Below are 11,396 nucleotides of genomic sequence, written 5' to 3'. Positions count from 1 at the left end.
AATCATCACTGTAAACTTAGGCTCCCACTTACCCAGTGTCTCTAATTTCCCTTTTTGTGAAAGTGTTACCTAAGGAAAGTTGGAGGTTAGTTTTCAACAATATAATCAACAACAAAATTTTAGTAAATGTCGTTACTAACTATGGAAAAATTTAGGTTAATTCCTAAAGATGCTAGTAGTCAGGATATTTCCATTTTCCACCATGGAAGAGGACTGATAAAAATGAGAGTAAAAAGCATATCTACTTTTTTTTGAGCATCAACTCAATCATCCCCAAAATTTTAAAATCAAGATTAAAAAAAGTCCCAAATAGATTTTATAAGCATGGAAATCATTAAACCATGAAGACGGCTGATGTCGTAACAAAATTAGTAAACAGCCACTAAAAATTCATTAAAAGTAGATTTATTGTTGTTTCTCTTTTTTGAAAAAAAAAAAAGTCTGTGCAATATGTGCTGTTCAAGACATTTTGGAATCTCGTTTGTTGTTCATCTCTTCTCAGGCGTCACTTTGGCAATGCTAGATGAGAAACATGGTACAGACACACAATTAGTAAGTACGAGAAGTAAGAAGGACAACTGTCATTTGTGTATGCTATTTTCCCAAATGCCCAGTCATATGTTAAAATATTTAATTCAAAGTTATATAGACCAAGTCTTTGAATGTGATCATATATACTACATGCATTGTGTTTAAAAAAGGAAAGAAAAGACAATAGTAGATCTGATTTCAACTAAACAAGTTTTCAGACTGAGTTATCTATTTTCTCTTACAGAACTGTATGAAATGATTCAAGGCCTCAAGTAATCATTTTAAATGTAATTGCAGAAGCCAATCTTAATAGTAATATGGACAGATTGCATTTGCATTGGTTTTCCTCTGTGATGTGCTTTTTTTTTTAAACCTATTTGTATCATAAAAGGGAGTAAAAATGAGATTGAAATAGCAAGGATATTTTTTTCCCCAGTGGAGATGTTAGTTTCTTACTGGAGAAGACATCCTAAATAGTTACAGTCTAAATTTTCAAATTTCCCATTCAAAGAACATTATGGTTTCCAGACAAGAGAAAGGGATGGGGGGGTTGGGGGGGAGGAGAAGAGATTATTTTGTTTTAAACAAATGGATTGATTCTCTGCTCTGTAGTTTGAATGAGTAGAGTAACTAAAAATTTGTTACATAAAAAATGTTAATAATGAGATTATTGGTAGTAATTACACATTAGTAAGCAAATTTTGAAGACATGATATATCAGCTGATCCTTAAAGTATACATTTAGTTCCTACTTTAATGAAATTTCTAAATTGTGGCAAAATTCTAAGTATTTCCAAAAGTGATAAATTTCCTTACATATGAACAATTCGTTTTCTTAAAAAGAGAATTTTCTTTTACTTAAAAAATTAGAATACCAAATAATAAGGAATGTAAGTAAAAAAAACAAACATATATGAAAATTCAGCAATTACCTCACTCTATTGAACATTCCAATTATTAGATTAATGATTACTCTCTAACTTACATGATGGTCATATAGTAGGCCTCATACAAAATAATTGTAATTAAGGTAATATCAGCACCGTATGGGGCTAAAGATTCTGTACAGACACAGATAAATTAACACAGATATGGTGTACTTTACATTTTATATTGCTTGCCTTATGGGTTTCAACTGTAGATTTAAAAATTGTATTATGGCAGGTTTTTGCATTTCATAACCTCTATAATTTATAAACAGACGAATGATTCATATGACTCACAACATTCTTTCCTAGAGCTGTTTATCAATAATTAAGTCGTTTTCTGTGAATATCATTCAATGTGTGAAGGAGGAAAACATGTTTTCTATATAAACCAGGCATAAACCTCTTGAATGTACCATATTTTTCCCTCTGATCCAATTTCCATCTGCAGTAAAACATCCATTTGGCCTGCAATTCGTTTTTCACCAGATTCAACCAAAAACAACTGACTTCTTCCCTCTAACAATCTATAAGAGCTTAGAAAAGGAACCAATTTATAATGAAGGAGACTGAATTTCTCATGGTTGGGTTGACTCAGGCAGAATAAACAGCTAATGCACATCTTGGTAAATTGGATTAGGCAGCTACAATGCCCAGATTCATCTTCACTGCCCCTTTCTCCTCTTCTATCGCTAGTACCATAAATACAAGATCTTTGAAGCATCCTCAGAGAGAATGCCCTTGCCCAGTGTCACAAAAAAAAAAAAAAAACTATACTAAGGCATCTACATAGGAGTTTAAAGCAAATATATGATTAAAGGACTATTTTTAATGTGCTAACAAGATCACATCTAACCCTTATTAAAGTGGCAAACAAGAAGGAAGAGACAAAAATCAGGTTTAGGCACACTATATTCCACTCCTTTGCTAGGAAATATAAGCACACTAACCTGAGAATACAGAGCATAGTATTTGTCAGTCCCCGTGTAATTGGATGTGGCTGTGAAAACTTCTGCTGCATATAATGACACCTCATTACTGATCAGGACAATAGTAATAAAAGTTTTGCCAAACTTAAATTTGCTTTACCTAAGTTTCTCAACTAGTAGTGCCAAATGATAAAGAAAAAAAGTTGTAGTTTTCTCATAAAATTAAAATGTCCTTTTTATGTTTAATGTATCGTTCTGAGCTCATTTCCAAAAAAAAAAAAATATTTTGCACAGCATGAAAGTTCTTATAATTTTATAAAGCCCAAAACGTAAGGTTTTCTGTGAATTCTTAGCAGTCATCCTTAAATGGAAGCAAAACAATAGCAGAATTTATCAGAACTAAACCTCTAGTTTCTAAACCTGGCCCCAATAGCTGGTTTGTCAGGGATTTATTGGTCCCCAATGCAAGTGAGTAGGACAATTTTTTTTTCTTTTAATGAATATAGCTCTGACTCTAGCTATATATAAGTTGCCATATTATTCATATAGCACATTTTCTTATGTAATATTTAGTAGGGAGAAAAGAGCTGTTTAATTCTGGTTGCCCACAGGTGTTTTAAAATATTCAAAGTCTTTTCAAATTGCTGCCCCTTTAAGTAGAGAGCTGCATTTAAACTACATATCCCAAATCAGGTGATAAGTCATCAACAAACTTCATCTTTAATTCATTCTGTAATTCTGAGTTGGAGAAAATTCAGAGCTTTCCTTTATTTCTAGAACAGTAACACCATAAACCCAACACTTTCATATCTTCATATGTATACCTTTACATTTGGACAAGAATCTTCAGGGAAATCTTTGGAAATAATGAGTCTGTTTTGAAGAAAGAGAAATGTATGCTCTCTAGTGGGAACTTTTTTATTTTATGCTGCAATTTAATGAAGATCCCAGTACAAAATCTTTAGATTTTAATTGATGGAAAGAAGATTTATTCCTGTGCATTATGTAGGTTCCAGTTTATGAGATGTCAGTTTGCACATATGAAATGAAAAGCCCCTTGGCTAAAAAAGAGAAACTGAAATCAAGTGTGAGTTACAGCAATTCCATCCCATAAGTGTTCTTGATCATGCGGTATAATGAAGAAAGATTATCTGTCTGAAAATACATTCAGGGGAAGCAGCATGGGAGTAAGAAAACCTTAGCTGAAAAAAAAAAATTAAAATATGAATGCTCTGAAGTATTAGAAAAGTAAGCTAAATACTAATAATATTTAAATTTATGATGTAAGTGCTAATATTTGGCAAGGATGCATGCTATCAATTTTATAGTCAGTTCACTTCACACATGAACATTACTTAATTATCAGATCACATCAAATCTAAGGCTGATCTGCCTATTGGCTCCTCCGTTGCACCAGGATCTGTCCTTTCAATAGGACAAATCAATAATTTACAAACATACGGAAGCCAGGCTTGGGACAATAAATAAACTCCACAGAAATAAGAACGCATGCTCACAATGTTAAAAAGAAAAAAGTTACCAGAAATGGAATCATAATGCAAGGTTGCTACTCTGAAGAGCTGAAAAGGCGACACTGTATGTTTTTGATTTTAAAACATTATCCTGCTACATTTAGGAGCTTAATTTATGGAACAATCAAGTGAGTTTCATATTTAACATAAAATGGCTGGCTATTATAAATTGCCTTGGATGAACATTTATGGGGACCGAGTTCCAGTGCAACTTCTGAACAACTTGTCACTTTTACTGTTGAGCAGTGATTTGTAAAAAATGATATGCTAACTAATCTGACCACATAATTCAAGGACACAAAAACAGCCATCAAGGAACAGCCAGAACTTACTTTTCAAGCCATTAAATTAATCAACATAGCTTAATTAAAGTCCTACTTGCACCTTTTTATTAAACCTGTTATTAATGTAGCTTTAAATGCAAACACTAACTCAAGTTGTCTGCAAAACTTAGATAATGAGCCATTGTTCACACAAGAAAGAACAAATCATGCCTTAGTACAACTTTGTCTCCAAAGAACTTTTCGGTTCTTTCCTAACTCAGATATGGATTTGTCCCTCCTCTCTCCTAGCAGGAACTTACCACAGCTGGCAACATAGCATCTTTAAAGTTACTCAAACTGTCTCAGGGAAGTGAAGTAGAATCCTTAAGATGGTGAAAGGAAAAGACAGGAGTCGAGAATAAGAATGACAGAAGCACCATGATCTGACTGCACAGATAATATTTTCCATATTACAGCAAGGAGGATTTTCTCATTAACATAGCATTCATGCCCTATCAGTGTTGTCCTGGTCCTTATTAGGATAGTACCTACCTGAACATGTCTCCTAAACCCTTCAGCATCCCTTTCTTGACCTTCATTTTGTCCTTTTCTTTATCCCTGTCTTTCTTTTTCTCTTTTCCAGTTTTTTCTTTTTTCCTATCAGTCTTATCTCCTTTCTCTTGGTTTCCATTCATTTGTCTCTCCAGAGAGTGGGATGGCTGGTCACTTGCTGTTGAAACAGATTCTCTTCCTGATCTTGAACTTTCTTCTGTGTCTTCTTCCACTGGGGAGAAAAGAAAGGAAAGAAAACACAATAAAGGGTCAGAGCCTGGGCAAAGCAGTAGTATGAAAAGAGAATACAAAAGATGGACAGGTTAAAAACAACCATGAAAACGTTTCCCTTTATTTAGCACGTTGGTCAAATAATTTCAGACAAAACTGCTGCTCTAGTTTATGGACTTGTCAGTATATACATGCCATACTGCCATTTTCCCCTGTGTGGAGCAACTGAGTGAAAAATCAATTATTACACACTTACTGTATGCCAGACACTGTGTAAGCACTAATGATACATCTACAAGCAAGCTAGACAGTTTCTGCCCTCAAGGAACTTACATTTTAATAGAAGACAAGATATATTGGGCAGTAAGAACCTATGAGTTGTGTATGCCTACTATACATGTATGTGTATGTGTGTAAGCTAATGTGCAAATAGATAATACTGTCAGTAATGAAGAAGAATGTTGCTTCACTGTGCTAATGGGAGTCAATATGGTCAAAGAGAAAGCGTGCTAGAACTGGAGCCTAGAGAGGTCTAGTTCAAATCTGATCTTGGATGCTTATTAGCTGTGTGATTCTAGCTTAATTGATTTGACCTTTCTGGCTTCAAATACAGGGTTATTATGAATAAAGAACTTTGTAGATCTTAAACTGCTATATAAATGGGAGTTATTGTCCTTTATTGTAGTATAGAAAGAGATGATTTGTGATTGAAAGCAGGACGCTGACTTCCTTTTACGTATAGGATAACACAGTTCTATAGCATGAATCACTGAGAAACCAAGACCCCTAGTACGACTCCCAACACTATCCTTGTGAGTGTGTCAAAACGAGAAAAAGAGGAAGCACAATCTGGTTCTTTCAAAGCAGTCCCTCAACTTGTCACTGAGGGCCATAACATGTACAGTGATTTTTCATGTATGGTAGACACCTATTTTCATCTGTCAAGTTGGGATAATTTTGCCAGTCACTGGTAGATGGAACCTGGGCCCATGATCCTGTGACGAACTATTTCCTCCTTGCTGGCTTGGATGCTTCTATTCACGTGCCCATTTGCACCTCTGGTACAGTGTACAGAGTGACACTAGTCACTAAGTTGCAGCTGGAGCAGGAGCCTGCAGAGCATAGGACTCCTTTCTCTTTCTGCCACAAAACCATGCCAATCTTCCTGTTTCATTTCAAAGTCTCAGTCCTTAACAGTTGGTCTAAGGCCATCTACATAGTGTCAAATGAACAGAGACCTAGAAATACAAATGATTGCAAAGATGACTTATCTACATCTATAAATTGATTAACTTGTGGAGGGATTACGGGGCACAACATTTCAGGCTTCTGCATGGTGTTAACCAAGTCATGGACGTAACAGAATCACCCCCAGTCCAGGATTTAACCTTGAAGAAATACAACATTAAAGGCCTATTTCAAGGCCCTTAAATAGATTTCTTTATTGGGAAAAATGACAGCAAAGGCCCAGAACTAGCTCCAAATGCTCCAAGGCACTCTCTGTGTTTAAAAAAAGAAAGAAAAGAAAACAGCAAGATGAAACATTAGCACTAGAGCACTGAGGTTACTTTTTGATTAATGTCAAAAACCAATCCATGAATCATTTTTTATAAAACTGCATCTCAAATAAACATCAATAGAACTCCTAAATCTCTCCTTGACAATTCATAGGTTTAAAAAACAATCCTCAAATAAAGGACGATAAATACAATTCTGGAGATGGTCAATTAGAAAAGAAAAAGATGAAGAAAAAATAATTTTCAGTATTTATGGAACTGGGGTTGCTTTGACCAGAGGTCATCAAATGATTAGATGGCTTTGGTCATTGAGACCCAAGGCAAAGAATTTACCCATTCAGGTTTGGGATTGGGTTTTGCATTTACAACTGCTGAGTTAGCATAGAACTATGTTGGTCAAAAAATTTAGGGATAGAAGCAAGACCTGTAATTTCACTGTCATAAGAAATTCCTTGTTGAGGATATTCCTTCTACCAATGCAGGATGGTAGGTTAAGTGCTATGCCAGGTTCACAGAGCGAGTATGTCTTTTCAGAGGTCAAACTTAAACCCAGGTCATCTGGCTCCCTACTATGCCACATTACCTCTTAGGCATGAGCCGTACGCAGTTTAAAAAGAAAGCCAACTACTATCAGAACAGGACAAGGTAACTTAGCTAAGAGTAGAGACCATGACATCGCTAGTATTTTCCCTAGAAGGAACCCATGAAATCAATGTTTTAATCTCCAGTTCTTATTTGCAGTGCTTGACACATAACAACTGCTTAATATGTTTGTGATTGACTACATCTAACCCCTTTTTTGTATAGATGAGGAAGCTAACACCCAGCAAGGTGAAGCTCTTTGGCCAATTGTATTGTATCAACACAGAGCTGGAACTCCAGGCCTATGAATCCATTCAAGTCAGTACTCTTGAGTATTTCTTTGCTTAATTTAATTTGGAGTTTTCCCCATTTGAATTCACCATACTGTAGCAAGTTAAATAATCTATCATCTATTTTCCACAAATACCTAGTTCAGGAGAAAAACACATCTATCACCCCCAGAATAGTAGAAGGACTATTGACCAAAAACTTAGAAGATCCAGATTCTAATGCCAGTTCTACTATTTATAAGCTCTGTGTTCTTGGTTTCCCACTAAGCTTAGATTTGATCATCTATAAAATGATAATGATGATACACACGACCTCACGGGATTATTATCAGGATCAAATAAAATAATGAACAGAAAACTACTTATAAAGTAGAAAGCACTGTTCAATTACAAGATAGCATAATTATTACCTGGTAATTAATTGTACCTTGCTATTTTAATAGTAATAAGCATTATTTGGGAACCTTTTGGACATGATATTGAGAAAAATGCCCTATTAGAGCAGTCCAATAGTGCAATGAGCTGTGCTCACAGGTGCTGACTCAACTTCATTGGAGGTCTTCCAGTAGACACTGGACAACCACTTGTCTGGTATATGATAATGGAGGATTCTTTCACATATGAATTGGATGAGATGGTTAATGACAACCCCTTGAATTTTAAAATCTTTAGGAACAACTCTCAAATAGGAGCTAGGAGACCGGTCTTCTCATCTCAATTTCCCAACTAAATAACTTAGTGACACTGGGCAAGTCAAAACCTCTCCACCTTGGTTTTTTCCTCTCTGAAATGAAGTTTTCTTTCAAGAGCAAGAGCCTTAGAACTAACGATGTAGAATGATCCGCAATCTTTCACAGGTCAAATGTGTATCCAAGTATAGAGACCTGGACTTGGATGGAGAAGACTTGGTCTTGAATCAGGCACTTTGTAACTGTGAGATCATGGGTAAATAACTTAAAATCTCAGAGTCTGTTTCCACAGCTGGAAAACGCAGATAATCCCTACATTTAGTGCTATTGTAAGGCTGCAAATCTTAAACTACTATATAAATATGAGTTAAGATACATATAGTAAGCAAATTGAAACTTTCAAGTGAAAATCTGAAGAATTCTATTGTTTACAGAATCTTCACATAAATGCTACAGGAAATGAAAGTTAATTCTAATACCAACTTCCACATCCCTTGTGGTGGCATTCAGTGAGGCTTTATAGAGTAAGTTGAATTGGACTGAACTTGTTACAAACCTCCACTCGCCTATCCTTTTTATCCTCCTCCTCATCATTATCAATCATCACATTCTATTGGAAGAAGAATCACCTGCATTTTTGACTCAATACCACTATGTTAAAAGAGCCGAGGAATCAAAAGCCCAGGTCTACTGATAAATTTACAAGATAAATATGGGGTAAATGTAAGGGTAAACTTTGCCTCATGATTTCCATCCAGTTAAAGAAACCTATTTACTACTTCTTTCAACCCCTAAAGTATATCTAAACTTCTCCATTCTCTGAGCATCTTGTATTTTTTCTCACCAAAACCTCACAGGCTACATTTTTGTACTTTGGTCAGTTACAGTAAGTTAGGGATTTCTTTCAAGTGGGCAAACCACAAATAGGCAGTTCTCTAAAACAATAAGTTACAGATAAGTTGTCAACCAGCATTGGGAGAGGGAATTTCCCAAAACAATGAGATTACAGACGCCTCCATTTCCCCAAAACCTGTAACTGTTACAGGTATCTTTATACGACTATGTCTTTATGTCTTCATTTGGAAGCAGGGACCAAACCTTCTGCTAGGACTGGGTGCCAAATATTAGACAAATCAATCCCCACTCAAGGCCAAGTGATGGTCCTTTAGCATTTAAACAGAAATGCAATATGATCAATTCTCAATCAATAGCAACAGAGTAATCTTCTAGCTTTCTGTACAAAGGTTTTGACAATAGTATGAGGGTGTGTTGGGGGGGAGGGGCCATATGCTTGATCTTGGCTCTGTCACAGAATTAAGAGATTGTTTTCACAAGTGAGTGTACATGAATGATGTATATTGGCAAACGCTAAAATATGTGTTTTTGTTTTTGTGGGTATGTGCGTCTATATATGCATATAAATGAATATACATATGTACTTTCACAGTTATGCTGGTACATATAGTACATTTGCTATTTTCTATAAGGAGTAAAAGAGAAAGGTTGAACTTTAGTATTTTGTCAAATGTCACTGAAAGTGACTTTTTTCTTTTAATATTTCTGATTAAAATCAAATGTCAGTGGACCCATTTTATTCCTCTAAGGAAGCACTCTTTTCAATGATCCTTGCATGTTTTGAAGACTGTTTGTGCTTATTTTAAGCAATCTAATTTAGATAACGCATTATCATAGAAAGTCTTCTGGGGGGAGAAGTGACTTAACTTATCCATTTGAATGCCAACTAATTAAAAAAATAGCATTTAACACTATGTGGCTTTGCTTTTCAGTCTGTGCATACAAACATAAGATGTTCATTTAAAATTTGGATTAGAAGTGCTTCATATAGCTAGGCAGCCAGGAGTGGTGGATAAATAATTGGCCTCAGAGACAGGATACCTGGGCTCAGGTTCTGTACTTGACACATCCTGGTTGTGTGAGAATGAGCACATCACCTGACCTCTAAGTGCCTAAGGCAGCTCCTTGAGCTTGAAGAACTTCAATGATTGCTGACCTGCAATGAATTCTCCAATTCCCCATAGCAATTAAATCACAGGTCAGCATGAAAAATAAATTTTTAAACAAAAAAAGCATCTAATGGGAAAACCTGAATGTTTCCTCTTCATACTCTTGCCCTATTGATGAATAAGTTCAATAGCATCATGATTGTTAAAAACTTTAACTTAACAGTACAAAAGCAGGCGTGCCTCTTAATCTCTTCCATTGATAACACAATAATCAAGTAAAATTTTAGGGAAAACAATGTTTATGACTTTAAAGAATCATCTTATAGAATTTTGTGGAGACTTTATAATTAAAGTATAAGAAAAAATATTTTCAGTCACTCAATAAAATATAGGAACGTACTCCCATAAAATATATTTATCTAGCAATCCATTAGTAATAATGTAGGAGCAAATTGCTTTGACCTATCGATGTTCTTAGGTGAAATTATAATACATAGAATTAATTAAGGATGACCATGCACTCGAATTTTTTCTACTGTGTTGAACTGACATATACATTTTTATAAGCTCCCATTCTCGTTTCCCATTTTTTGCTTATTCTTTACACATGTTTTATTTTCACAGCTAGTCTGCAAATAAAAAAGTATGTTCCTTTTCACACAAGCACAGAGTCTTGTTTCTGATTAATATCTCTAACCTCTTCCGCTCACTAAACTACGAGGACTTTTTTCATGTGATTACATAGACAGATAAGTAGATTTCAAGTTGCTTTTTTTAAAGAAGGTATGACACGAAGAAACTTGCACCTCTATCATGCAGTACAGTCATTCTGTAATGAAGATATACCTAATTACTATGTTTTCACCAGATGCAAATGTAGCTTGATTAAAATTCAAGTCCATGCTACAAATGAAGCTTGTGAATGCTCCAGCGGGCCAGCCACAGCACTAGCTCACCAGGAAGTTGAAAGGAGATTTTGGCTTTTGTGTTTCAAACAACATGAAGAAAACTTATTGGTGTTTCAATACAAACTAAAGGCTATGAAAGCTTCTTTTCCCTGCACCACCCGTACTATACACTTATTTTACTATCAAAAATATTGTTCCTCGTGACTCAAAGTCCTATGTTCATACAAGGATGACTATGCTTCTAAGGTCATACTTCCATGAGACAAGCTGTTCTTTTTTCAAAAGTCGTTTATTCAAGAGGTGTAGTGGGCACTGTGTTGGACCTTGAATAGGGAAGACTTGGGTTTGAATCAGAGACTTACGAACTGTGTAAACCTGGGTATGTTGGCCTAAATTTTCTCAGCTCCAGTTCCATGCAAAATGGAGTTAAAAATATTGACATTACTTCCAGTTATTGTTGTAAGGATAATATGAGACATTTC

General features: G+C 35.3%; 1 long non-coding RNA gene across 1 annotated transcript; it reads right to left on the bottom strand.

Moving 5' to 3' along the window:
- Positions 1-389: 389 nt before the first annotated feature.
- On the bottom strand, positions 390-4,959 carry LOC114036094. Its single transcript, XR_003568299.1, has 2 exons — positions 4,734-4,959; positions 390-519 (listed from the first exon to the last, which is right to left on the bottom strand). It is a non-coding gene; the product is annotated as an uncharacterized LOC114036094 (long non-coding RNA).
- Positions 4,960-11,396: the final 6,437 nt, after the last annotated feature.

This window comes from Vombatus ursinus, unplaced genomic scaffold (genome assembly GCF_900497805.2).
Source record: "Vombatus ursinus unplaced genomic scaffold, bare-nosed wombat genome assembly UNPS02009640.1, whole genome shotgun sequence".
Lineage (NCBI taxonomy): Eukaryota > Metazoa > Chordata > Mammalia > Diprotodontia > Vombatidae > Vombatus > Vombatus ursinus.
Note: the sequence above shows the minus strand (reverse complement) of the source record. Positions and strands in the feature narration are given on the sequence as shown.